The sequence below is a fragment of the Scyliorhinus canicula genome, unplaced genomic scaffold, assembly GCF_902713615.1.
Source record: "Scyliorhinus canicula unplaced genomic scaffold, sScyCan1.1, whole genome shotgun sequence".
Classification (NCBI taxonomy): domain Eukaryota; kingdom Metazoa; phylum Chordata; class Chondrichthyes; order Carcharhiniformes; family Scyliorhinidae; genus Scyliorhinus; species Scyliorhinus canicula.
The window spans coordinates 98,993-123,009 of record NW_024055476.1 but is presented as its reverse complement, the minus strand read 5'-3'; the positions used below and the strand labels follow the sequence as shown (position 1 = coordinate 123,009).

At 46.5% G+C, this 24,017-nt stretch overlaps 2 non-coding genes across 2 annotated transcripts; both read right to left on the bottom strand.

Annotated features, from left to right (window-relative positions):
- Positions 1–514: 514 nt before the first annotated feature.
- Positions 515–586, bottom strand: trnae-uuc. The gene has a single exon. It is a non-coding gene; the product is annotated as a tRNA-Glu (tRNA).
- Positions 587–15,912: 15,326 nt separating this feature from the next.
- On the bottom strand, positions 15,913–15,984 carry trnat-cgu. Its single transcript has one exon. It is a non-coding gene; the product is annotated as a tRNA-Thr (tRNA).
- Between the last annotated feature and the right edge of the window lie 8,033 nt (positions 15,985–24,017).

Genomic DNA, 24,017 nt, shown 5'->3' with positions numbered 1-24,017 from the left:
CTAGACGGACACAGGGAGCTGGATGGAAATGGTCAATTAGTATCGGACGGGAGGGGACAGTCTGGTCTGGAGTACATGCGCAGACACAATTTAGTTGGGCCGAACGGTCTATTCCTCTCCCCCAATTTCTATACTATGTAAACCACAGAGAATACTGCACAGAGAGAACCACGGAGAGAATCAGTCATGGGCGGAAAGAATTGAAAATGTCAGAAGTAAATATTATTTCATTCTGCAATTGAGGCTATGATTTTATCAGAACACCATTAGTTTCCATGCCTGGGCTGTACCATTGGCTCACTGGTTAAGGTGATAGATCCGAAAACTGATTCGAACCTCCAGGAAAGTTCTAATCCTGTACATTAATCGTAATTTACGATGAATGTCTGGAAAATGAATTCTCGGTTAAATGGAATAAAAACAAAATTCCAGATCTGATTCCTAATCTTGACCTCACACGAAATGCCGATGGAACACATCATTGTGACAGTTCACATAGCAGCAACAAGAACAATTCCCTGACCGGGAATCGAACCCGGGCCACGGCGGTGAAAGCGCCGAATCCTAACCACTAGACCACCAGGGAAGCCGCTGAGTCGAGCTCCAGAAACACTGACCATGATCAATTCACTCATTCGCTCTATTCACTGGAACTGGCTTGTCCATCAGGGTATGTTTGGTTAAACTTTTCTCAGGGTCATAAACAGCCAAATAGAGGACAAATACCAAATCAGCGTGGGAGGCAGAGTGAAGACACAAGGCAATATGGCAAGGCTGGATTGCATTTGCTTTTATGCGAGGAGTCTTAACGACGAGGCAAATGAACTGAGGGCGCAGATTAACATAATCGAGAAAATATCCTGGGACCTCTCTGTGGAAACCTCCACTGAGAGATGTGTGACCGTAATCGCAAATACGCGAATGTCCAATCAGTATAATGTTTCAATTACAATAGCAACCGAAGGAAATCTCCCGCTCAGAGCGAATAGCTCCGTGTTAACAGGCCACCCACATGGCAATGATATTAATGTTCTTCGTGAGCCGTCTTAAAATTAAACAACATGCACAATGACCGAGTGGAGCAGATCAGATAAAACCGCTGATTCTCCCTCACTGATTCTCCCTCACACCATGGACTGTGCTCACTTACTGACTGTCTTCATCCTCAGAGATTTAATATTGTTGGTCAAAGAGATTCGGGTGATCACGGAAACTCATTCAAATCTTATCTGAGGAAATCACAGGCAGATTTGAGATTGTTTCATTGGACGGGGAGATTGGGATCAGAAAATGTGTCCAAAGTCCAAAGATGTGCAGGTTAGGTGGATTGGTCATGATAAATTGCCCTTAGTGACCAAAGTTCCCCTTAGTGTTGGGTGGGGTTACTGGGTTTTGGGGATAGGGTGGATGTGTTAACCTTGGGTAGGGTGCTCTTTCCAGGAGCCAGTGCAGACTCGATGGGCCGAATGGCCTCCTTCTGCACTGTAAATTCGACGTAAAAAAAATGACGTTGATGGCCGCTCAAACACACAGAGGAAACCACATTAACCTCCTATGAAACCGTCAACAAACTACATCCAGGATTGGCTGAGAAAACTTAACTGCAGAATCAAATCAGACCGAAAACTTGATCGGAGAGGGACAGAGAGATATACTATTCGTCTATCAGTCATATTTCTGTTCGAATCATTATTTCCTTCATATTAGGCTTGGATGGGAAGATCAGATCGAGGAATTAAAGGTTACTGAGACTTTGAAAATTCTTCAAATCTGGTAGAAATCACCTTATAGCATAGAAATGACAAGATCTAAAGGGAATGTGTGAATTAGATAGGGTGAGTCTCCAGCTGGCAGCAGGAATCACAAAGATGCGGTGGAGGGGCCGAAGAAACGATAGGACAGATGGGAATAGTTGTGCCTTAAAAAGTACAGACAGAGAATAGGAAAGCAGACAGCGATTAAAAATGATGCAGCAATATAAAACATGTGAATGAATGAAAGGTAGATCTGAGCAACATACCAGTATCAATTGTGAAAACCTGAGCAGGTGAATGTGGTTCATTCTATGTAGCAGCCCAGTGACCGGCTGGCCTCAACGCATTGACAATATAGATTGTTGGACATTGCGCTGATCTAAGCATCCTTCAATGGATCAGCCCTTCCACTGCGAGGGGTGAATATCTGAGCTATTTCCCTGCCGGCTAGCAGATAGAAGCCCCAGAGGTGTATCAGCTCACTGCCTACTGACTCTCCGAGTTTAAAGATTTGGTCGACGGCGCTGTGCAAGTAAGGAATTCATCACTCGCCAGGGTCAGATTCGACCCCCTGTCCCTGACGCTGTGAAATTGAACAGTTCACACAGTGTAGATCTGACTCATCTCCAATTGGAATTTCATCATTAAGTAACGGCAGAGCTGAAATCAACCTCAACTCCACTTTCACACCTACCTCCGACAGCCTTTCACCCCCTTGCCTATTGAGAACCTATCTACCTCTGCCTCAAGAATATTCAACGGCTTTGCATCCACGGCCTTTTGAGGAAGAAAGTTCAAGATGGGGAAAGAAAATGTCCTTACTTCTGCTTTGGGTGAGCGACCTTTATTTTGAAACAGTGAAGCTTACTTCCAGAATCTGCCACAAGAGGAAATATCCTTTTCACAGCCACCTTGTCAACCCCCGCATTTCAAACAAGTAGCCTATTCCTCTTCTAAACCCCAGCCGATACAAGGCTAGTCTGTCCAACCATTCCTCATAAGATAATCTGCCCATTTAAACAAAGCCTGAATGGGAGCGATCTACACTGTCACATAGCATGGAAGACAAAAACTGAAGGGCCCGTATCTTCCTGCATTGGCAGCTGTCCTACCACCTTCCCCTTTGTCAACCTATCGAATGCCCCTGCAGCTTTTTCCTCCTCGCATAATCTTTAATCACAGTCTGCACTTTGTCCCAATACCCTCTATCTGGCAACAACCCGAATCGAGCCTCCACCCGGCGCTTGCTCTCGTGCCGATCTGAGCTGAATCTCCAGCCAGTGGGGCGCATGATCCGAGATTACTATCGCCGTGTACTCTGCCTCCTTCACCCCATCCAAAACCACCCTGAACCCTACATATGTGACAAAAAGGGATGCTCCCTTCCGCCTGGGTTCTTGAAGCACCACGGGTCCACCATCACCATCTTTTCTATAGACCCGCCCAACTCCTTTGCCGTTTATATTCTATCCATTGACCTGGGGCTCGACCTGTCTACTGTCGGTTCTAGGACATAATTAAAATATCTTCCCATATTCAACTGGCGCGTGGTCAAGTCGGGGATCGTTCCAGAAACCCACATAAAAACTACATTGTTCCAAGTCGGTGCATACACATTCACCAATACCACCAGCTTACCTGCTAATACCCCACTCACTATCACATATCTCCCACCCGGGTCTATTACTTCCTTCGCGCCCTCAAACCCCGTCTTCTTACTCATCCACATGGCCACCACCCGCGACTTTGAATCAAACCCCGAGTGGAAAACCTGACCCACCCACCCCTTCCTCAGCCTAACCTGGCCCTTCAAGCGTAGGAGCATCTCCTGCTGAAAGACGTGCTAACCCCCCCCCCCCCCCCCCCCTCCGCCACCCACCCACCCCCCCACTTTTAAACTCCTTCGGTATGCAAAGACCCGAAATCTCTTCACCGGTCCATTGAGCGCTCGCACGTTCCATGATATCAGCCTTACCGGCGGCTTACATCTCCATTGCCTCTACTATCAGCCATCCTTACCTTTCAGCTCTAACCCCGTTAATTTCACCCTATACAGTTTAAGTACCTGCAGGCACCGGACTTCCTACGCAGGCAGGTCTCAACCTTCCGGCTTCTGCCACCAAGGGGGATACACGACAGGGTAGTTTCCAGAGTATGGCTGGGACAGGGGTCAGAGGAAATCCACACCCAGGAGCTGAGACACAAATGGGAAGAGGGGTTAGGAGGAGAGATAGAGGATGGTCTCTGGGCGGATGCGTTAAAGAGGGTCAATGCGTCCACATCATGCGCCAGGCTCAGCCTGATACAATTTAAGGTTGTTCACCGGGCCCACATGACGGTTCTTTGGGGGCAGAAGACAGGTGTACAAGGTGTGCGGAAGGACCAGCAAACCAGGTTCGTATGTTCTGGGCATACCCAAAGCTTAGGGGATTCTGGCAGGGGTTTGAGGATGTCATGTCCATGGTGTTAAAACAAGGGTGGCGCCGAGTCCAGAGGTGGCGATTTTCGGAGTGTTGGAAGACTTGGGAATGCAGGAGGAGAAAGAGGCAAACGTTCTGGCCTTTGCTTCCCTGGTAGCCCGGAGACGGATACTATTAGCTTGGAGGGACTCAAAGCCCCCGAAGACGGAGACCTGCCTATCGGACATGGCTAGCTTTCTCAATTTGGAGAAAATCAAGTTCGCCTTGAGAGGGTCAACGTTAGGGTTCGCCCGGAGGTGGCAACCGTTCGTCGACTTCTTTAGACAAAATTAACTGTCAGCAAAAACGGTGGGGGGGGGGGGGGGGGGGGGTAGTTTAGTTTAGATTAGTGTGTAAGAAAGGTGGAACCTGTGAGTGAGGAAGACGGCCTTTGCACAGTGTATATATTTGTATGTACACGGTTTCTTCTGTTATTGTTACAAAATCACAAATACCTCAGTTAAATGTTTTATAAAAATAAAATTTCACCCTGTACCTAACCCATCCTAGACGCCCCTTTTCTCCGCCCCTCCCATGTTTCGTATCAAACCTCACCACCTCGCATAACCCTCCCTCCGCCCCAACCCTCTCCCACCCCCCGCCCCCTCCCCCATCCCCCTACAGCCACTTCTTTCAGCCTTCCCCCCACCTCATTTCCGTTGACCAGCATTACCTGCCAGCGTGGAAACTCGTTCCCAAAGGCTCCTCCGACTGACCACCCCCCCCCCCACTACCCTCATCCCCCGCCCTCACCTATCTGTTCTGTGAAAAAAGTTCTCGATAAACTCCCCCTCCTCCACCCATCTCGACTCATCTCGAACCACAGGTCACCTCCCCAAAGTCAAACAAAAACAATACAGCCCGAGGCAGCAGGATGGGGTGGGGGGGGGGGGGGAGGAGGAAGGGAGTGGGGGCAGCCGTCCCCTTTCAAACCTTTCACCCCTGGTACGGTTAGTCAACCCAACAGTAAAAATCGGAGTAAAAGAAACCCACCCCTCCCTCCAACCCCCGCTCTACCCCATCTCAATTACTTCAAAGTACCAGCACCTCGTCCCACAATTGTTCAGTTCAGTGATCCTCAGCTTATGCTCCTTGATAAAGTCATTGGCCGCTTCTGGAGTCTCAAAATAGCATTCCGGGTATTCACAGGTCAGCCATAGTTTCGGCGGGTATAGCACCCCAACCCTGATCCGCTGTCGATGCAGCACCGCCCTGGCTACGTTAAACCCACATGCCGTTTTGCCAGCTTAGCTCCCATGTTCTGGTTTATTTGGGCTTTGTTCCTCTCCCATGCGCAGTTCCGCTTCTCGCTAGCTGACTGCAGAATCTTCTCCCTCTCGACGAACTTGTGGGACCTCTTGATCACCGCCCGCAGCGGCTCCTGCCTCTAAGCCTCTGCCCCAAAGACCTATGCTCTCTGTTCACCTCAGGGGCCTTGCCCAGCACCCCCTCCACCACCAGACCCGCCAGCATCGTTGAAACGCACCTCGCGGTACTCGCACCTTCCATTCCTTCAGGCAGGCCCACTATCCACAGATTTTGCCTTCTCGACTTACTTTCCTGCTCCTCCACCTTTGCTCTTACAAAGGTCTCCTAAGCCTTCCACCTCCGCCTTCAATGCCACCACCCGATCGCTGTGGCCCGACATCACCTCCTCAATCTCTTGTATCGGCGACCTCTGTACCCGCCAGCATTGCTCCACGCTCTCCATCGATCCCTTTGGGGTGTCACAGCCCCTTCTATGGCCTTCGAGCCATCCTCCTGCATCTCCTTCCTCTGCTGGCAGAACTCTTCCTTGATAAAGGTATTCAACTGTTCCCTGTGGGGTTTTGCTACTTGCACTGGCGCTCCCGTCTCCGCGATCCTTCCACTGCTACTGCGCCACAGGTCTCTATCAAGTCCTTGGCCAAGTCCTCCACTTTCTTCTGCCGGGTTCGTTAACCAGCAGATATACCACACCCGGGTGTGACTTCTCCTCTGAACTATGCGCTATATAAATGTAACATGAGATCCTTGCTTTAACAATCTATGCCACGATTGATAAAGGCAAGTGTACCATATGCATTTTTCACCACCCCAATCACCTGCCCTTCCGACTTCAGATGCACAGGTTACGTATCAGAGATAGGGCTAGGGAGTGGACACAGGTAGTGTACTCTTTCAGAGGATCAGTGCAGACTTGATGTACTGATTGGCTCCAGTCGATGGTTCTATTCCAGGTTCTAGGAAACCCATGCAGGCACAAAATGCACAAACACCACACATCAACCAAGGTCAGAGTTGAAGACGGGTCTCTATTGTCGTGAGGCATCAGTGCTAACCATTGTGCCGCCGTGTTAAATGTTTCTGCCTTGTTTACTTTCATTATCTTCTTCATTTATAATTATCTCAATTATATGCTTTGCTCTGATGTGTCAGTAAGACATTTGTAGAAGCTTGTAAAGTTTAATGTCAAACATTTATGACCAAGAATAATTTTCGAAATACAGAAGTTTGAAACCACTTAACATTTAACTTACCGTTTGACTTTCTCAAATGAACAATGAGATAAAACGACTTCACCGTTTCAAATTTCATGCAATAAAATATATTTTCTGACTTAAACACAACGGCTGTGTATATTTGTGGGAGGCAGCGCGGGAAGGGGAGGGAGGGAAGAGTTGGAGGGATGATGTGAAGAGGGGGGAGGGAAGAGGGAATGGAGGGAGGGAAGGGGAGTGTTGACTAGTGTTAATTGACAAGCTCAAGGTCCGAGAGAAGCAGTTGCTGAAGCGCAGCATCCTGGCACACATCTCCTCTGGCATCATACACTGGTAAGGTGGGTGATCGACTCGCTGCAAACCCTGTCAGACCGATAGATCACTTTAGCTTACAGGAGGCTTGTATGTGTCAACTACGGCAGCAAACTTTGTTGAACCATTTGAAATAATCACTGAGGCTTCGAAGGATAAACATGGCGTCAGTGCTACGCGTAAACAACTCAGCTTAAAGTAAATCGCAAAATCCAAATGCACTTTATCTCCGAATCAGCTGGAATGACAGACATGTTAACATTAGTGTCCTTCAAGGAGTCAAAAGCACCAGTATCGAGGTCATGATCATCCAAAGACAACTCCGCTGTCCGGCCCATATGATTTCACGGTCCCGACTGCCAGAATAAATCTTCATCACCCAACTCAAGGAAGGATCCCGAACAAGAGGAGGGCAAAGTATGTTCTTAAAAGACGCCTTGCAGGCTTACCTCAAGAAATGGAACATGGAAGTCAATTTCTGGGAATCCTTTGCTCAGAAGAGACCTATGTGGAGGAACCTCCTGATTGAAGAGTCACAATTCTTCGAGAACACCCGACGGCAAGGGGAGGCCCGGGAAAGGAGCCTTAGAAACCAATGCCTGCGACTGAGCGTCCGAGGGCCGATGCCACTTTTTGGAAACTCCTGCCAAGTGAGTGATTGAAGATGCTGCTCTAGGATCTGGCTCATCAGCCACGCAACAACCAAAATAAGCCGAGGGAGGGGGAAGTTTGTTTGTGTGTGTGTTCTGTGTGTATCTGAGTTTTTAATTGCCTGTGATTTTGTGTGCGTATATATCTGTGTGCGTCTGTGTACGCGTTTGTCTGTGTTTTGTTTGTGTGTGCCTTTGTTTTTTGTGTATGTTTGTGCGTGCCTGTGTGTGTGCCTGTGTGTCAGTGTTTATGATTATGACTGTGTTTGTATCTGCGAATGTCTGCTGGTTCGTTTGTGCCTGTGCATGTTTGCCTGTCTTTGTGTTTCTACGTGCCTGCATTTGTGTCTGTGTGTGCGAATGTGTGTGTGCCAGTGTGTGTGAGTGTATGTGTGTGTAACTACCTGTGTTTGTACTTGCTTGGTGTTGTTTTATTTGTGTCTGTGTGTGTTGGCAGATCTGTTTATCTCTGTCTTAGTGCGTGTGTTTCTGTCTGTCTGTATCCTATGATATATGTAGGTGCGTGTGTCTGTCCTTATGTGTGTCTGTCCTTGTGTTTGTCTGTGTATGTGTGTGTGTCTGTGTGCTGGTGTCAGTGTGTCTACGTGTGTTCATGTATGTGTGTGTGTCCATTTGGTGTCTGTGTTTATGTGTACGTCTGTGTGTGTCTGCCGGTGCCTCATAGATGCGTCTGCGACTGTGCCTGCTTGTCTCTGTTTGTGTGTATGCTTCCTTGTGTCTGTATTGTCTCTTTGCCCTTGTGTCTGTTTTTGCGAATGCGTGTGTGTGAATGGGTATGTGTCTGTGTGCGTCAGTGTCTGTGTCCCTGCATGTGTTGTGTTTTCCTGTGCGTTGTTTTATTTGTGTGTTTGTTTGGGTGTATCTGCATGCGTGTTCATATGTGTGCCTGTTTGCCTGTGCTTTTGTCTGTTGCGTGTTTATTTGTGTATGTTTATGTCTGCGTGTGTCTGTCGGTGAGCGTATGTCTGTGCTTGTTTGTGTGTGTGTCTGCATGTATGTCGGTTTTTGTGTCCGAGTATGGGTGTCTATGTGTGAGAAAGTGTGTGCGTGCCTGTCTATGTGTGTCTCTGTGTGTGTGAGTGCGTGTGACTGCGCCTGTATGTATGCACAAAGAGAGATGGGGTGAGAAGAGCGATATCCTCTGGCGGACGTCAAGCGGAAGCAGGTGAGAATGGATCAGTTAATTTCACACGAGTGATGCTGATTGGTTGACCGTTCGTATCAGTTTTTTAAAATCAGCTAATCGCCGTCGTAAGCAGCACCCTCAGTGTCTGAATAAGGGCAGTAATCCGTGGTCTGTTTTTACTTTTAAATATGAGAATAAAAAGTTCCGCAGTTTAAACCATTCTGTTATGCTAGTCGAACTGAACACCACATACCATGTGCTGCGTATATCCTTTACTGATAATCATGGTTCTGCTACCCGGTGGGTCGACGGTTCAATACGCCTGTGTGCATTGATCAGGTTTACTCCCAATTGTTTAATACAGACTGTTCTTTATTTCAGGAATAAAGGGAATTGATTCAGTTTCCCAGGATCCGCCTGATGTGACGGTTCAGGAGGGACACACGATAATATTGAACTGCAATTACTCCACAACCGCTACCTATCCCTACCTCTTCTGGTACATCCAGTACCCCGGGGAATCGCCGAGATATTTACTGAGAAAGTACGGCAAGGCGGAGGGGGACAAGTCGTCACATTTTCCCGACCGTTTTTCTGCTCGTTTGGACCAGGAGCAAAAAACAGTTCCTTTAACTATCACCGGGGTCCGTGTGTCTGACTCTGCCGTGTATCTCTGTGCTCTGAGACCCACACTGTTGCAGAGACACAGTCAGTCCATACAAAAACCTGCAAGGCACTTTCACATCCTCTCATTGACTGTGAGCTGATATCATATGAGAAATCACAATATGTAGATCAGTTTTGCTGTATACCTGTTTGTGTTCATTCAATTCAGCACTCTTTCTGCTTTACGCCGCCGCTGAGCCGATTATTTTGAGGGAATCTCGAGCGCTGACAAAATAAATACATTAAATGTAACTTCCCTATCCCACCTCAAAGACTGGTCCTATTCAGTGCCAACATTGTCTTTACTGAAGTCCTCGTTCCTACTGTGAGGAGAACAACTTAATTCCCTCTACATTAATATAATTAATCAGAAAACAAAGAGCTTTGCTCTGAATTGCGTTGACAGGTTGTCACAGATCATAAAACATACAGTGCAGAAGGAGGCCATTTGGCCCATCGAGTCTGCACCGACCCATCAAACCCTCACTTCCACCCTACCCCCGTAACCCAATAACCCCTCCTAATCTTTTTTGGACACTAAGGGCAATTTAGAGCGGCCAATCCACCTAACCCGCACATCTTTGGACAGTGGGAGGAAACCGGAGCACCCGGAGGAAACCCAAACAGACACGGGGAGAACATGCAAATTCCGCACAGTCACCCAGCGGGGGATCGAAACTGGTACGCTGGTGCCGTGAAGCCACAGTGCTAACCACTTGTGCTACCGTGCTGCCCGATGTCATCTGCTGTTTGTGTCATAGAATCCCCACAATGGAAAAAGAGGCCATTCGGTTAACGAGTCTGCAGGGATACTTAGAAAGACCATCCTACCTTGGCCCAATCGTCCGCCCTGTAACTGCACCTAACCTGCACATCTATGGAAGAAACCCGGAGCACCGGAAGGAAGTCCACACAAAATGTGAAAACTCCACACAGACAGTCACGCAAGGGCGGAACTGAACCCGGGTCCCTGGCGGCACGAGCCTGCAGTTTTACCCACTGTGCATTGTTAGTGTATGTTAATTACCTGAAATATATAAAAAATATAATTGTTCTGTATTCTCTATGATCCGGGTGCTGATAAATCACCTTGTGGGTGTTTAGCTCCCCTGCCATAGCTTGAATAAATAAGTTCTGAACTGAAACTATTTGCGTGCCGTCTGGTCAGAGGAACACTGAAGATTGATATTCACAACATACAATCCGTGACAAATATACAACAGCAGCGGGATACAGCAGAAAGATTAATGTTAATCCCGGCACTGATGCCACATTAAATATGTCACCGACTTGATATATTCATGGGCGAACCGTGGACTCTCTACACAAACAGTTCCTAGATGTGAGAGAACACTTTTAGAATTATTTAACAAACATGTCCTCCTGTGGAAGTTCACCGCCTTCTACACAATAGGACGGATCAAATAATAACCAATTTCGAACGGAACAATTTCAGGTTCAATTTCACTGTTTTCTCCTCCCCGCACTGACGTCACGAATCAGAGAGCACAGAAACTGCAAGTTGATTGGATGATTTGAAGAGTAATGGGCTGATTGGTTATCCCCTGCTGTCTCTGTCAAGAACTAGCCAATCCGCAAAGAGGCTGGATATGAGTCAACCTTCACCCAATTCTGGAATGAAAACTATTTCAGGTGGAAGAAGCCTCTTCAAACCTGCCATCATCTCTGTGTGAACATGTTCACTGTTACTTTTTCCTTTATCTTTACAGCTGCTGCTGTCTTAACTGGTAAGTTCGAATGCTATGTAACTCTGCGTTTCACATCTATCTCATCCTTTATATTTAAGCGGTCAGTATAGAGAACACAGAAATATCCACACCTTGATTCTAAGAGCAGAAACAATCATTCAGACCGATCTGAACTTAACATTAAAAACCCTTCTGGGTATTCGCATTCTCCCCCACTGCCCCTAATCTTACCCCGCTGGAAAGTGCTGAAAGTTGTTCAAACCCCTCCTCCTTGACTCACATTTTGTAGGGAATGTCTTTCTGCTAACACTTCTTTAATTCCCAGGTAATTCTTGGGAGTGATCGGCTAATTATGGGGATAGATAATGGAGCGACATTGTTTCATTTACTATCGCTCTTGGCTCTTATAGGTTATTGCCGAGGAGATTCGGTTTCACAGACACCAGCTGAAACCTCAGTCCATGAAGGAGGTGACATTGAATTGTTCTGTAATTTCACATCTACAAGCAGCGACGTTCCTTACCTGTATTGGTACCGTCAGTATCCCAGCGGCTCCTTGGAGTACTTGTTGCAGAGGAACAGATACAGCGAGAAAACGGAGGGCATTCCAGAGAACCGCTTTTCAGCGAAGTTCGATGAATCTGGTCGGACAGTTCCGCTGAAAGTCTCTAGGGTACAACTGACTGACCTTGCGGTGTATTACTGCGCACTGAGACCCACAGACACACAGAACCCGCTGAACCTGTACAAAAACTGTCAAAGCGTTTATGCACATAACAACACAGCGATGTTACAATCAGAGGGGGTCGAAGATCTCTCACCAGCGGATCACCTTGCTTGTCGTTATACCTCTTACATTTAAGAATAATAACAAGCAGGCTTTAATGAAGTTACTGTGAAAAGCCCCTTGTCGCCATCTTCCAGCGCCTGCTCGAGAAGGCCAGTACGGGAATTGAACCCGCGCTGCGAGCATTGCTCTGCATTACAAGCCAGCTATTTAGCCTATTGTGCTAAGTGTGGATGGATTTCCTCTTTATATAAATTATACTCATTCTTAATATGAAAATATACTAGTACAGTTGGCAGTGTGCGTTTGTGTCGCGTCAATTTCTAAAGAAATGCTGTTGGTGAATGTCCAGGCTTGCGCAACACTTACCAGGACATAAAACAATAATCAAATTAATTTAAGAAGGAAAATTCCCAGCTGCCTGCCTGTCGGTATTTCCCGTTCTCAGCTGCACAATGAACAACAACAAACCACAACAACCTTGCTCCAATATTAACTTATATTTCCCCTCTGTTCAACTGGTGTCGATGATCTTTGTAGACAAGCTGCAGGCTTTGTGTATATTTCCCCTTCTGCGTTAATTCCCCTAGAATTGATATTCTGATTTTCTATTTTCATCAAGTGTCCGAACGGTGTCAAGTTCTGATTATATCCACCAGAGGGCGACATGGTCACACGTTTCCCGCTGCCCCCGAAAGGCTGAGAGTTGACCGAACGGAGAGGGACACTGCGCTTTGCTAAACTTTCGATGACGTGTCTAAATAAAGGAAGAAGATTCAACAATAACTTTTAGAAGGAAATGTAAAGGGAATTACCGGGGCATATAGAATTACCGGGGTATATAGAAAATGCTGTTTTTGAAAGAAGAATAAGATAACGATTTCAAAGTGTCTCGGGCAATATAGATCGTGTGGCCTCATCCCTGACTCGAAGATTCTAGATTCTAGTCCGTCATGTCCTTCCCGATCTAATTCTTCTCAGTGACTTGCACGATGAACAGGTGCAGGATGGTCACGGTGCAGTGAAGATTCAACTGTCGCTATTTCCGCTCCAGAGTTCCGAGTGCAGCTGAGAGTCACCGCACACTTCACTCAATATTGAGACTGCGGTATCCCCGCCCACAGCTTCCGGTTGCTGCTCTCATTCTGACCCAATTGTGTTACTGGAGAGATTGCTGCTGCTGGTTCATTCCTCTCATTGGTCGGATCAGCAGCGTGACGGGGATCTGTATTTTTGTCTCTGACACAGGATTTATCTAATTGCAGAATTACAAACTCAAGAAGGATCATGAGGAACCATCTCGCTTCGCTCCTCATCGTTATCTCACTTCTCGGTAAGTATTTCTTTCCCAGCAACACCCCATTGTCTTCCTGACTGCTGTAACACAAATGTTATTATTGGTAAAATTAGAATGATTATTTTAGAGATCATTTGATTGTTTAATATGAGGCTGACTCTGATTGTCATTATCGCTGTTATTTCTGTTAGAATGGAGCCACCAGGACACCGTGGAACAAAGGAAACCCGAAATAACGGTTACAGAGGAAAGTGAAGTCACATTAACCTGCACCTTGAAAACAAGCGAATCTAACCCTTATGTGTACTGGTACAGTCAGCAGCCCGGGAAAGCTCCAATATACATGTTTCGTCTTATTGGACAAAATGTGCAAAGGAACACCGACCTCAATGATCGGCTTTCTTCTACGTTTGATAAAAAGAACAAGACTACCGAGCTAACGATCAGTAACACAATGGTCTCCGACAGCGCCGTGTATTTATGTGCCATGGCGCCCACACTGCTACAGAGATATGGCGGGTCCCGTACGAAAACCCCACACTGGCAGTTCCAGCTGCTGCTCAGCAGGGGTCGCGTCCTCATGGGCAGTTCAGTTTCCATACTCAGAGTGACATAATTTGTAAGAAAACAACACTCAAAAACAGCAAGAGGTGAGGTCCACTTGCACAGCTATAACAGTTGACGATTGCAACTTACATTCATAACAGATATAAGATTGACGAATTGATCTTTGATTCCTTAACTCCTGCTTCTTGTTCATATCATGGTGTACAGACGCACTCACTCAGTAAACTATCAGGTCTCACTGAACTACAACAAATGCAGCAATTTATGTGCATGTCGAGCTTTTCCCATCATTACATGTCCCAAGGAGTTTGCGAGGAACATTTGGGTTGTGTGGTCAAAAACGTGGTCAAAGAATTAGGTTATTTGGGGTGACACAGTGGCTAGCACTGCTACTTCACATCGCCAGGGACCCAGAATCAATCAGTCTTTGGACGAGTTTGTGCATCTCCCCCTGTCTGATTTTGTTTCCTCCCTCAATCCCAAAACATGCTGTGGCTAAAAATATGCAGAATAGGTGGATTAGGTGGATTTAATATACCTCAGCCTTCTCTGCTCCAAGGAAAACAACCTCAACCTCACCAGCCTCTCTTCACAGCTGAAACACTCCACCCCCGGCATCATGCTGGTGATTCTCCACTGCACCCTCTCTACTGCAATCAAATCCTTGCTACAGTGTAGTGACCAGAGCTGCACACAATACTCCAGCCGTGGCCCAACAAGCGTTCCTACAGCTCCATCATAACCTCCCTGATCTTATATTCAACGGAAAATAAACTCAAATATTTCATAAGCCTTCTTAACAACTTGCCCTCAACCTTCAGGGGTCTTTGGATCCGCAGCCGGTATCCCTCTGGTTACTGTAATTCCCAGCGTCCTACCGTTCATTGTATATTCCTTTGCCTTTTTAGTCCTGCCAAAATGCATCACCTCACACTTTTCAGAGTCCATTTGCCACTATTCAAAGTTTTTCCTCCTCACTATTAACCACATCAACAATTTTGTTGGAATCTGCTAACTTACTGATTATACCTCTACCAGCGTCCGTGGGTTATACGGAATGTGGAGCTAAGGCAATGGTCACCATAGCCATGATGTCATTGAATTGTGGAGTAACTCGAGTGGCCGATTGGCCAACTCCCTGCCCCTACGTCGGATGCTCATATGGTAATGAAAAGGCCCTGCATTTTCCCGAGTGAGTGTGTGTTATCCTTCAATGGTGCGGTGAAGGCTATGCCGCAGCCGGTTCGCGGTACTTGTTATCAGAAAACTATCACATCTTGCTTCATTGCAGCATTCCTCCGATTGCCACCGACGCTCCAGTGAAAGACAAGGCAATATCTGGATATAAATGTATACGTGGCAAAACGTGGAAGTTTGTAACTCGTGGAATTAACCTAATACCTGGAATGTATCTTCACAGCTGAAACACTCCACCCCCGGCATCATGCTGGTGATTCTCCACTGCACCCTCTCTACTGCAATCAAATCCTTGCTACAGTGTAGTGACCAGAGCTGCACACAATACTCCAGCTGTGGCCCAACAAGCGTTCCTACAGCTCCATCATAACCTCCCTGATCTTATATTCAACGGAAAATAAACTCAAATATTTCATAAGCCTTCTTAACAACTTGCCCTCAACCTTCAGGGGTCTTTGGATCCGCAGCCGGTGTCCCTCTGGTTACCACTCAGAATCGCAGATTCACACAGTTCAGACTGTGGCCCTTCGGCCAATCGTGTCTGCACCCACACGCGAAAAACACCGGACCTGCCCCATTTGCCAGCACTTGGCCTTGAATGCTATGACGTGCCATGTCATTGGTACTATTTAAAGGATATCTACCATCCTTCCAGGTAGTTTATTTTCCTCAAATCCGCCATGACCTCCTGATCCTCATGTGTTGTGCTCAGAATTTTGTTTTCTTAGAGACCAGATTGTCCGGAATTATTTCCATTAACTGAAGGTTCAATGTTTTGGGATGGATTAGCATGGATGATATTTCCTGTTGCGGGTGCTTGTGGAAAAGGATGAATCAAACGACTTTGATCGGCACAAATAGCTCCGGGGAACCGAGCAGCGACACCAAGGCACGGACGGGATTCAAACCCGTGCTCTTTGGTTTACGAAACCAACGCCTTTCCTCTTGGCCACCGCACCATTCGCAAAGAAATGGCGTTAATCGCACTGTGAGTTGTTACCATTTGGAGTCTGGCGCAAAATGTGATGAGATGAGATATTGTCAGAACTTGACAACAGAAAATCAAGCGTGATTTAAATGTAGGGTGAAAAGGGCAATAGAAAAAGTTCTTTCGAATAGGTGCAGGTAGCGTCAGTTGAATCTGGCCCCTTCCCGCCCCTCCGACACTGTATTGTTCTCAGTGAGTTGAGCAGGTGCAGGATGGTCACGGGCTGCAGGATGGTCAACTGTCGCTATTTCCGCTTACTCACTTGCGAATACAGCTGATAACCGCCGCACACTTTTCCATCTTTGAGTCTGCGGTGCCCCGGTCACAGCTTCCGTTTGATGGCCTCGCCCCAACAACATTATGATATTCTAGACATTGCTGCCGCTGCTCGATTCCTGTCATTGGTTGGATCTCAGTGCAGTGGGACCAGAATCTGGATTGCTGCTCTGACAGATAATTGCCTGCGCTAAAGAGCGATTGATTCAGGAACTATCGTGGGAACCGCCTCTCGCTCTCCTCGTTATGATCTCGCTGCTCAGTATTTCCTTCACTGAAAACCCCCATTCTCCCCTGACTGTGTAACCAGATATTATTGTTAATGAAATAATAATGATGATGGTGCAGGTGGCCATTACGTTGTTCGATATGAGGCTGATTCTGAATTTTGAAATTATTATTGTGTTCTGTTCGTTTGTATCAGACTGGAGCCACTAAGACCCAGTGGAACAGTTGGACGCTGAAATGAGGGTTGAAGAGGATATTGACGCTACACACCAATGCAATCGATCCTGACGATCCACAGTCAGTATCCGGGCAGCCTGCACGGTTCATGTTCCACCTGATTTGAGAGAATCTGTGTAGCAGCAAAGGTAGAAGTGATTTCAATATGACACATATATAGAGAAATACCAGTAAACAAATATAAATATTCCTATACATGTCTGTTACGTAAATCACATTATAGCAGAAAGACAGACCATCCCAGAAACAAACCAACAGACGGGATTTTTATATCTTTGTCTTTTTTTCTGAGCGAGCTTCGTGAATCTGTGGACCTCTTCTGCAGACACCGTTGAGGGAGGTTCATTCAATATTTCAAGGCAGATGTGCATGTATTCTCGATTAAAAAGGGAATCAAAGTTTATCCGGGGTAGGCAAAATGTGAATCTGATGTGGTGATCACATCAGCCACGAACTTATTGAAAGATGGAGGCAGCTCAAGGGGCTGACTAACCAAATCCTGCTCAAAGTTCGTCTGTGCGTGGGTCCGTGAAGAGGTATCACAATCTCCTGAGTCAGTGTTTGTTATCGAGGGCGACAGAGCATCGCTGAGCTGTCCCAGCACAGCGTCATGAAGGCTATTACAGTGATAGAGGTAAGCCCATGCCGCAGTGGGCGCACTATACTTGTGATCAGAACAGGATCACAACTCTGTGCATTTCAGCAGTGTGAGCCAATCCACCGATTGCCAGCAATCTAAAGACCTGGAAGGACCGGACGAATACACGGCCCTGTGCTCGTGCACCTTTGTGAGTTGTGGAGTAATCAGGCCCCCATGAATTTTACAGCACTCATCATGGGCAGCACCAATCGCTCACCATCCGTCCACCACGAGCTGAAACAGGTCCCTTATCACAACTGAAAGCAGGAAGAGTCAACATAGATTTGATGTATTTTCGATCGGCAAATCGATGTTCTAATGAGGACTAAAAAGGGACATTGTCCTGTTTGACAAGTTAGTCTTGTTGCTCCGTGAGCCCCTCGGTAAATAGTTAATGTGCAGTCTATGTATTCATAACTACAGCCGATTGGTCCATTCTGTCTTCAGTTACAGGGACTAGTGGCTCAGACTCAGTGGCCTTAGGCCCACCTAAGTTAAGGTCCTGGAAGATTTTATTATCCTCACATCTGAGAGCTTGAAATACTTCTACTCGGAAGTGGATATTCCAAGCTTAAATTTATTCTGCATGGCGACATGCAGATTAAGATCACTAATCCCAAACGGCTCCTTTATTGACCTGTACAAGGATAGAGACAGCAATGTAATTGGTGGATACGTAGACCTGAGTACGTTCCCGAATCGAGATCAAACCACACACGGGACAAGGGGAGGAACGCAGATTTATTGGAATTGAAAATACTCTCTGAGGTTCCTGTACGTAGTTTTTTTCTGCTGTCTGACACTGTGCTCATTGCACAGTAATAGACCGCTCCGTCCTCCACACTGAGCGCGTTTATATTGAGATAACCATTCTTTTTGGACTTGTTGGCAGCCGCCAGATATCGTCCTGCGATCTCCTCTTTCTTCATCGTCAATATGTTAATGATGATCAATCTCGGCGGCTGTACCGTCTTTTGCTGATAACATAGCATGTGGTACATAGTCGGGTCTGTATATTCGCAATCTAACTGCACTGAACCCCCTGCCTGTGCGGATATTGTAACCGGTGACTGAGTTACTGGATCTGCGCATAGTCCGCCTGTGAAAATATGAAATATCAAGAGTAAATCGCAATTTGCGAGAATCTGAGAGTGAGTTGTCCATCCGAGAAGCACGCGGCTGAGGTTCCGGAGAATCCAGCCCATAATCCAGTACGTACTATGCAAGAGCGCCGCCAGTATTAACAGAGACATGTCTGACTAAATCTCTCGGAGTGAATGGGAATGGAATGAGGCAGAGATTGAGAGGAGAGAGGGAACCCGCGCTCTGTTCAGCTGATTGTTCCACCCACACACTGCTGGGGGCCAGGCCCATTGTGACATCACCCAGGCTACCATCCCCATTGATTTGTCAGTGCTATCACGTGACTTATTCAGGCCCATGCCTGATATTGGAGCCCTCTGCTTGCGGGTTCTAAGTAATCCATGTGTCGCAGGAGATCATTGAGTGGATTCGGTGAATATTTTATCTGCAGACATGAACGTTTGCCAGAAAGCTAAATTTCAGCACGGTGGCACAGTGGTTAGCACTGCTGCCTCACAGCGCCAGGGACCCAGGTTCAATTCCGGTCTTGGGTGACTGTGTGGAGTTTGCACTTTCTCCCGGTGTCTGCGTGGGTTTCCTCCGGGTGCTCCAGTTTCCTTCCACAGTCCAAAGATTTGCAGGTTAGGTGCATTGGCCATGCTAAATTGTCCCTCAGTGTCAAGGACGTTTAGATTAGGTTCAAGGATTATAGGAATTGGGCGGAGAAGTGGGTTTTGGTGGAGTGCTCTTCCCGAGGATCGATGCGGACTCGATGGCCGAATGGCCTCCTTCTGTACTGTAGCGATTCTATGATTCTATTCTATAAAGTGGAGTCATATGGACACAGGTTTTGTCACTGGTGCTGTTTATATCGAAATGTGTTCCTAACTCTGTAGAAATTATGGCTGAACTTCTCTGTCCAAATCCAGTGAAAGATAAAGTACAAAGGATGTTAACAAGTTGGAGAGAGTGCAGATGTTATATATCAGAAGAGTACCAGGAATGAAGGACCTTTATGAAAACAGACAAGGGAATTTTGGATTATTTTGCTTGTAACAAACAAGGTAGAAAGGAGAATCAATTTATCTCCTTCGAATTTTGCTCTTGTGCTGGAGTACATCGCCTGTAATTATTTCCATTGGTAGACGATTCAATGACAAAATCACTTCAATTTCATGGAAAGATGGATAGTGAAAGATTAATTTTATTTTTTCAATCGTGATTTCTTATTCCCAGGAATTCCGCATCAAAATGATGAAGGGCGAAGATAAACAGGAATGTGTCAAAGGGATATTGTCATAAGTTAAAAAACGGAAGGCAACTTGGACAATGCGGGTGTGAAAGCCGCTAGGTGTCGCACTTTCCAATAGGCATTATTCATAGAACATAGAACGATACAGCGCAGTACAGGCCCTTCGGCCCTCAATGTTGCACCGACATGGGAAGTCAAAAACTAAAGGCCATCTAACTTACACTATGCCCTTATCATCCATATGCTTATCCAATAAACTTTTAAATGCCCTCAATGTTGGCGAGTTCACTACTGTTACAGGTAGGACATTCCACGGCCTCACCACTCTTTGCGTAAAAAACCTACCTCTGACCTCTGTCCTGTATCTATTACCCCTCAATTTAAGGCTATGTCCCCTCGTGCTAGCCACCTCCATCCGCGGGAGAAGGCTCTCACTGTCCACCCTATCTAACCCTCTGATCATTTTGTATGCCTCTATTAAGTCATCTCTTAACCTTCTTCTCTCTAACGAAAACAACCTCAAGTCCATCAGCCTTTCCTCATAAGATTTTCCCTCCATACCAGGCAACATCCTGGTAAATCTCCTCTGCACCCGTTCCAAAGCTTCCACATCCTTCCTATAATGAGGCGACCAGAACTGTACGCCATACTCCAAATACGGCCGTACCAGAGTTTTGTACAGCTGCAACATGACCACATGGCTCCGGAACTCAATCCCTCTACCAATAAAGGCCAACACACCATAGGCCGTCTTCACAACCCTATCAACCTGGGTGGCAACTTTCAGTGATCTATGTACATGGACACCGAGATCCCTCTGCTCATCCACGCTACCAAGAATTATACCATTATACCATATGCTTTGCGACCTTCCCTGTTCCATATTGTAAGTGGCCTTCCCAGATAGCTACAAATAGTTGAACTCAACTTACCTCAATGGTTGGGAGAAGCTAATGCAGGCAATAATCATCACGAAGACATTCTCATATCGCAGTATTTGAGCCTGATATTGGTCATAGCGCAGAGAGAGAGAGGCAGTGAAGGAGTGTCAGATGTGGGAAAGGATGTGAGAATGAGACTGAAATACTCACTTTGACATGTTTCTGAATTACTTGACTCTAACCATTTGGGCACCATGTGTATTTCTACTTTGGGCAGCACGGCAGCACAGTGGTTAGCACTGTGGCTTCACAGCGCCAGGATCCCAGGTTCGATTCGCGGTTTGGGTCACTGTCTGTGCGGAGTATGCACGTTCTCCCCGTGTGTGCGTGGGTTTCCTCCGGGAGCTCCGGTTGCCTCCCACAGTCCAAAGATGTGCAGGTTAGGTGGATTGGCCATGAACAATTGCCCTTAGTGTCCAAAAAAGGAAGGATTATTGGGTTACGGGGATAGGGTGGAAGTGAGGGCTTAAGTGGGTCGGTGCAGACTCGATGGGCCGAATGGCCTCCTTCTGCACTGTATGTTATATATCTATATACTACGAGTGGACGTAGCATGAAAGGTTTTACTGGTTGGCTGGTATGAATTCTAATTAATGAGAACTCGCTTTACTCGTCCCCGAGGCGCTGTGAACCTGCTCTTTGAGCTTTGCCCCAGGGTTCTCAACAGAATAATACAGAATTTCTGAAAAGCGCTGACGATATTCTCTCATAAAATAATCCAAAATCCGAGAGCCATGGCTCAGTGAATAAACGATAATGAACCAGATTGAAGTTAATCGTTTGATGGGTGTGTCCAGAACCAGGGGTTACAGTCTGAGGATTCAGAGTAACCCATTTCTGCCAGAGATAAAGAGATATTTCTTCACACAAAGAGCAGCGGACCTGTGGAATTTATTACCATATGAAGCAGTTGATGCTAAAACTTTAATATATTCAAGAGGCTGCTGGATATAGCACTTGGGGAGAATGGGATCAAAAGCTATGGGGAGAAAGCAGGATTAGGCTATTGAGTTGGATGATCAGCCATGATCGTGATCAATGGCGGAGCAGGCTCGAAGGGCCAAAGGCCTCCTCCTGCTCCTATCTTCTATGTATCTATGTAAACAGTAAGAAGTCTTACAACATCAGATTAAAATCCAACAGGATTATTTGGAATCACGAGTTGCTGGAGCGCAGCTCCTTCATCAGGAAGGCAGCTCCCTCACTTAATGAAGGAGCAGTGCTCCGCAAGCTCGTGGTTGCAAACAAACCTGTTGGACTTTAACCTGGTGTCGTAAGTCTTCTGACTGAGCTCACCCGAAACCAACGCCGGCATCTCCACACCATTTTAAACAGAAGGAGCCACTGAACGAAATCCTGCTTACATTAGTTGGAAACGTTCATTCGTTAAGAATGTTCAGTAGCTTGTGCAGTGATAGCTCGTGCCGTTGCTCTGAAGTGAAAGATCTATTCCTTTCAGGCATATGCTCACACACATTTTTTTCTTTCGGGAATATTAGCAAAGGATTCCAGAGCAAATATGAAGCTGTTGAACCGCGTTGTAACCTCTCCTTCCGGAGGCAACTGGTCCTCGCGGTGGACATGAATAAGTAGTTTCTGGGGACACTGCCGTTGTGTCACAAGACTGACTGGCGGGTCGTAAGCCAAGCCGACAAAATCTGTAATCATGGTGAGACAATTGGCTCAGTGATTCATGAGGGAAAGCTCACTGGAGTCACGGTTGCCTGTCCCCTGATGGAAAGCCTGTAAGAAACTGATAGTTCCCGAATTAACCACATTCAGGACAAATCCCGTGTTTGACAGTGCAGTAAACAGAAAAGGGGAGGAAATGGCGTAGTGGTATTGTCATAGTCATATAATTTACAGTGCAGAAAGAGACCGTTTGGCCCATCGTGCCTGCACCGGCCCTCGCAAAAACCATCCTATTGAAGCCTTACACCTCCCACATATTGCCGTTACTCAGTTACTCCACCTAACCTTTTGGACACTTAAGGGCCAATTGAGCAAAGTGAATCCACCTAACCTGCACACCTTTGCACTTTGGGAGGAAACCGGAGCACCCGGAGGAAACCCACGCTGCATAGAAATCCTGCCTCGCACATCTCGTCTAAACTTTGCCCCACGGACCTTAAACCTATGCCCCCTGGTGGCTGACCCATCCACCAGGGAACATAGGTTTAAGGTCTGACAGGGATGGCTTGCTGCAATTATACAGGGTCTTGGTGAGGCCACACCTGGAATATTGTATGTAATTGTGGTTTCTTTTTCTGAGAAAGCATGTTCTTGCTCACCAGGGAGTGCAGAGAAGGTGTACTCGACTGATTCATCGGATGGTGAATCTGATGTATGAGGAGAGATTGAGTTGGCTAGAACTGTAGTCTCAGGAATTCCGAAGAATGAGGGGGAATCACAGAAACCTAGGAAATCCGAACAAGACTAGACAGGGTAGATGGAAGAAGGATGTTCCCGATGGTGTCCAGAACCAGGGGCCATAATCTGCAGATACGGGGTGGAACATTTAGGACATAAATGGTGAGAAACCTTTTTACCCAGAGCGTGGTCAGCCTGTGGAATTATTTACCACATAAAGGAGCTGAGGCCAAAACATGTTTTCAAGAAGCTGGTAGATATGGCACTGGGGCGAAGGGGATCAAACGATATTGGGGGGGGGAAACGGGAACAGGTTACTGAATTGGGCGATGAGCCATGATCATAATGATTGGAGGAGCAGGGCGGAAGTGCAGAATGACCTCCTCCTGCCCCTATTTTCGATGTTTCCATGTCTTTATAATTCTTTGTCAGGAATTTCTATCCAGTTATAAATATATATTGTCTTCTTAACTCCTGTAAATCAGATATTATTTCTTGTGGACTAAAATGGCATAATTTGTATTCTTCATTTGGGAATTGGTGGCAAGGTCAGTTCTTTTCCAAGTTCCTTACGAAGACATTCTACCACAGGATGACCAAATGTGATATTTGGCACAAAGTTTGCGTCCATCACACCCAAATGCAGGTAGTCCGCCCCACAGTCCAGCATCCTGTCCATCTCTAATTAGCCCTTTACCTGAATGGCTTGCTCGATTATTGCAGAGGGAAGCAGGGAGGCAACTATATTTCTGCGCCTCTGGAGTCAAATGTACATTAATGATCAGGTGTGACAGTTACTAGTTATAGGCTGTTCAGATTGAACCTCCCTGAATTGATATTTGGAGAAGAGAGAACTGTTTTACATCACTAATTTACAGATTAACACGGAATGTTAAAAGATGATGCGTTTACAAAATGCAGACAGGCGATGAGATGGAACAGACATGGAAAATATATGGAAAGGCAGAATTCCAGTT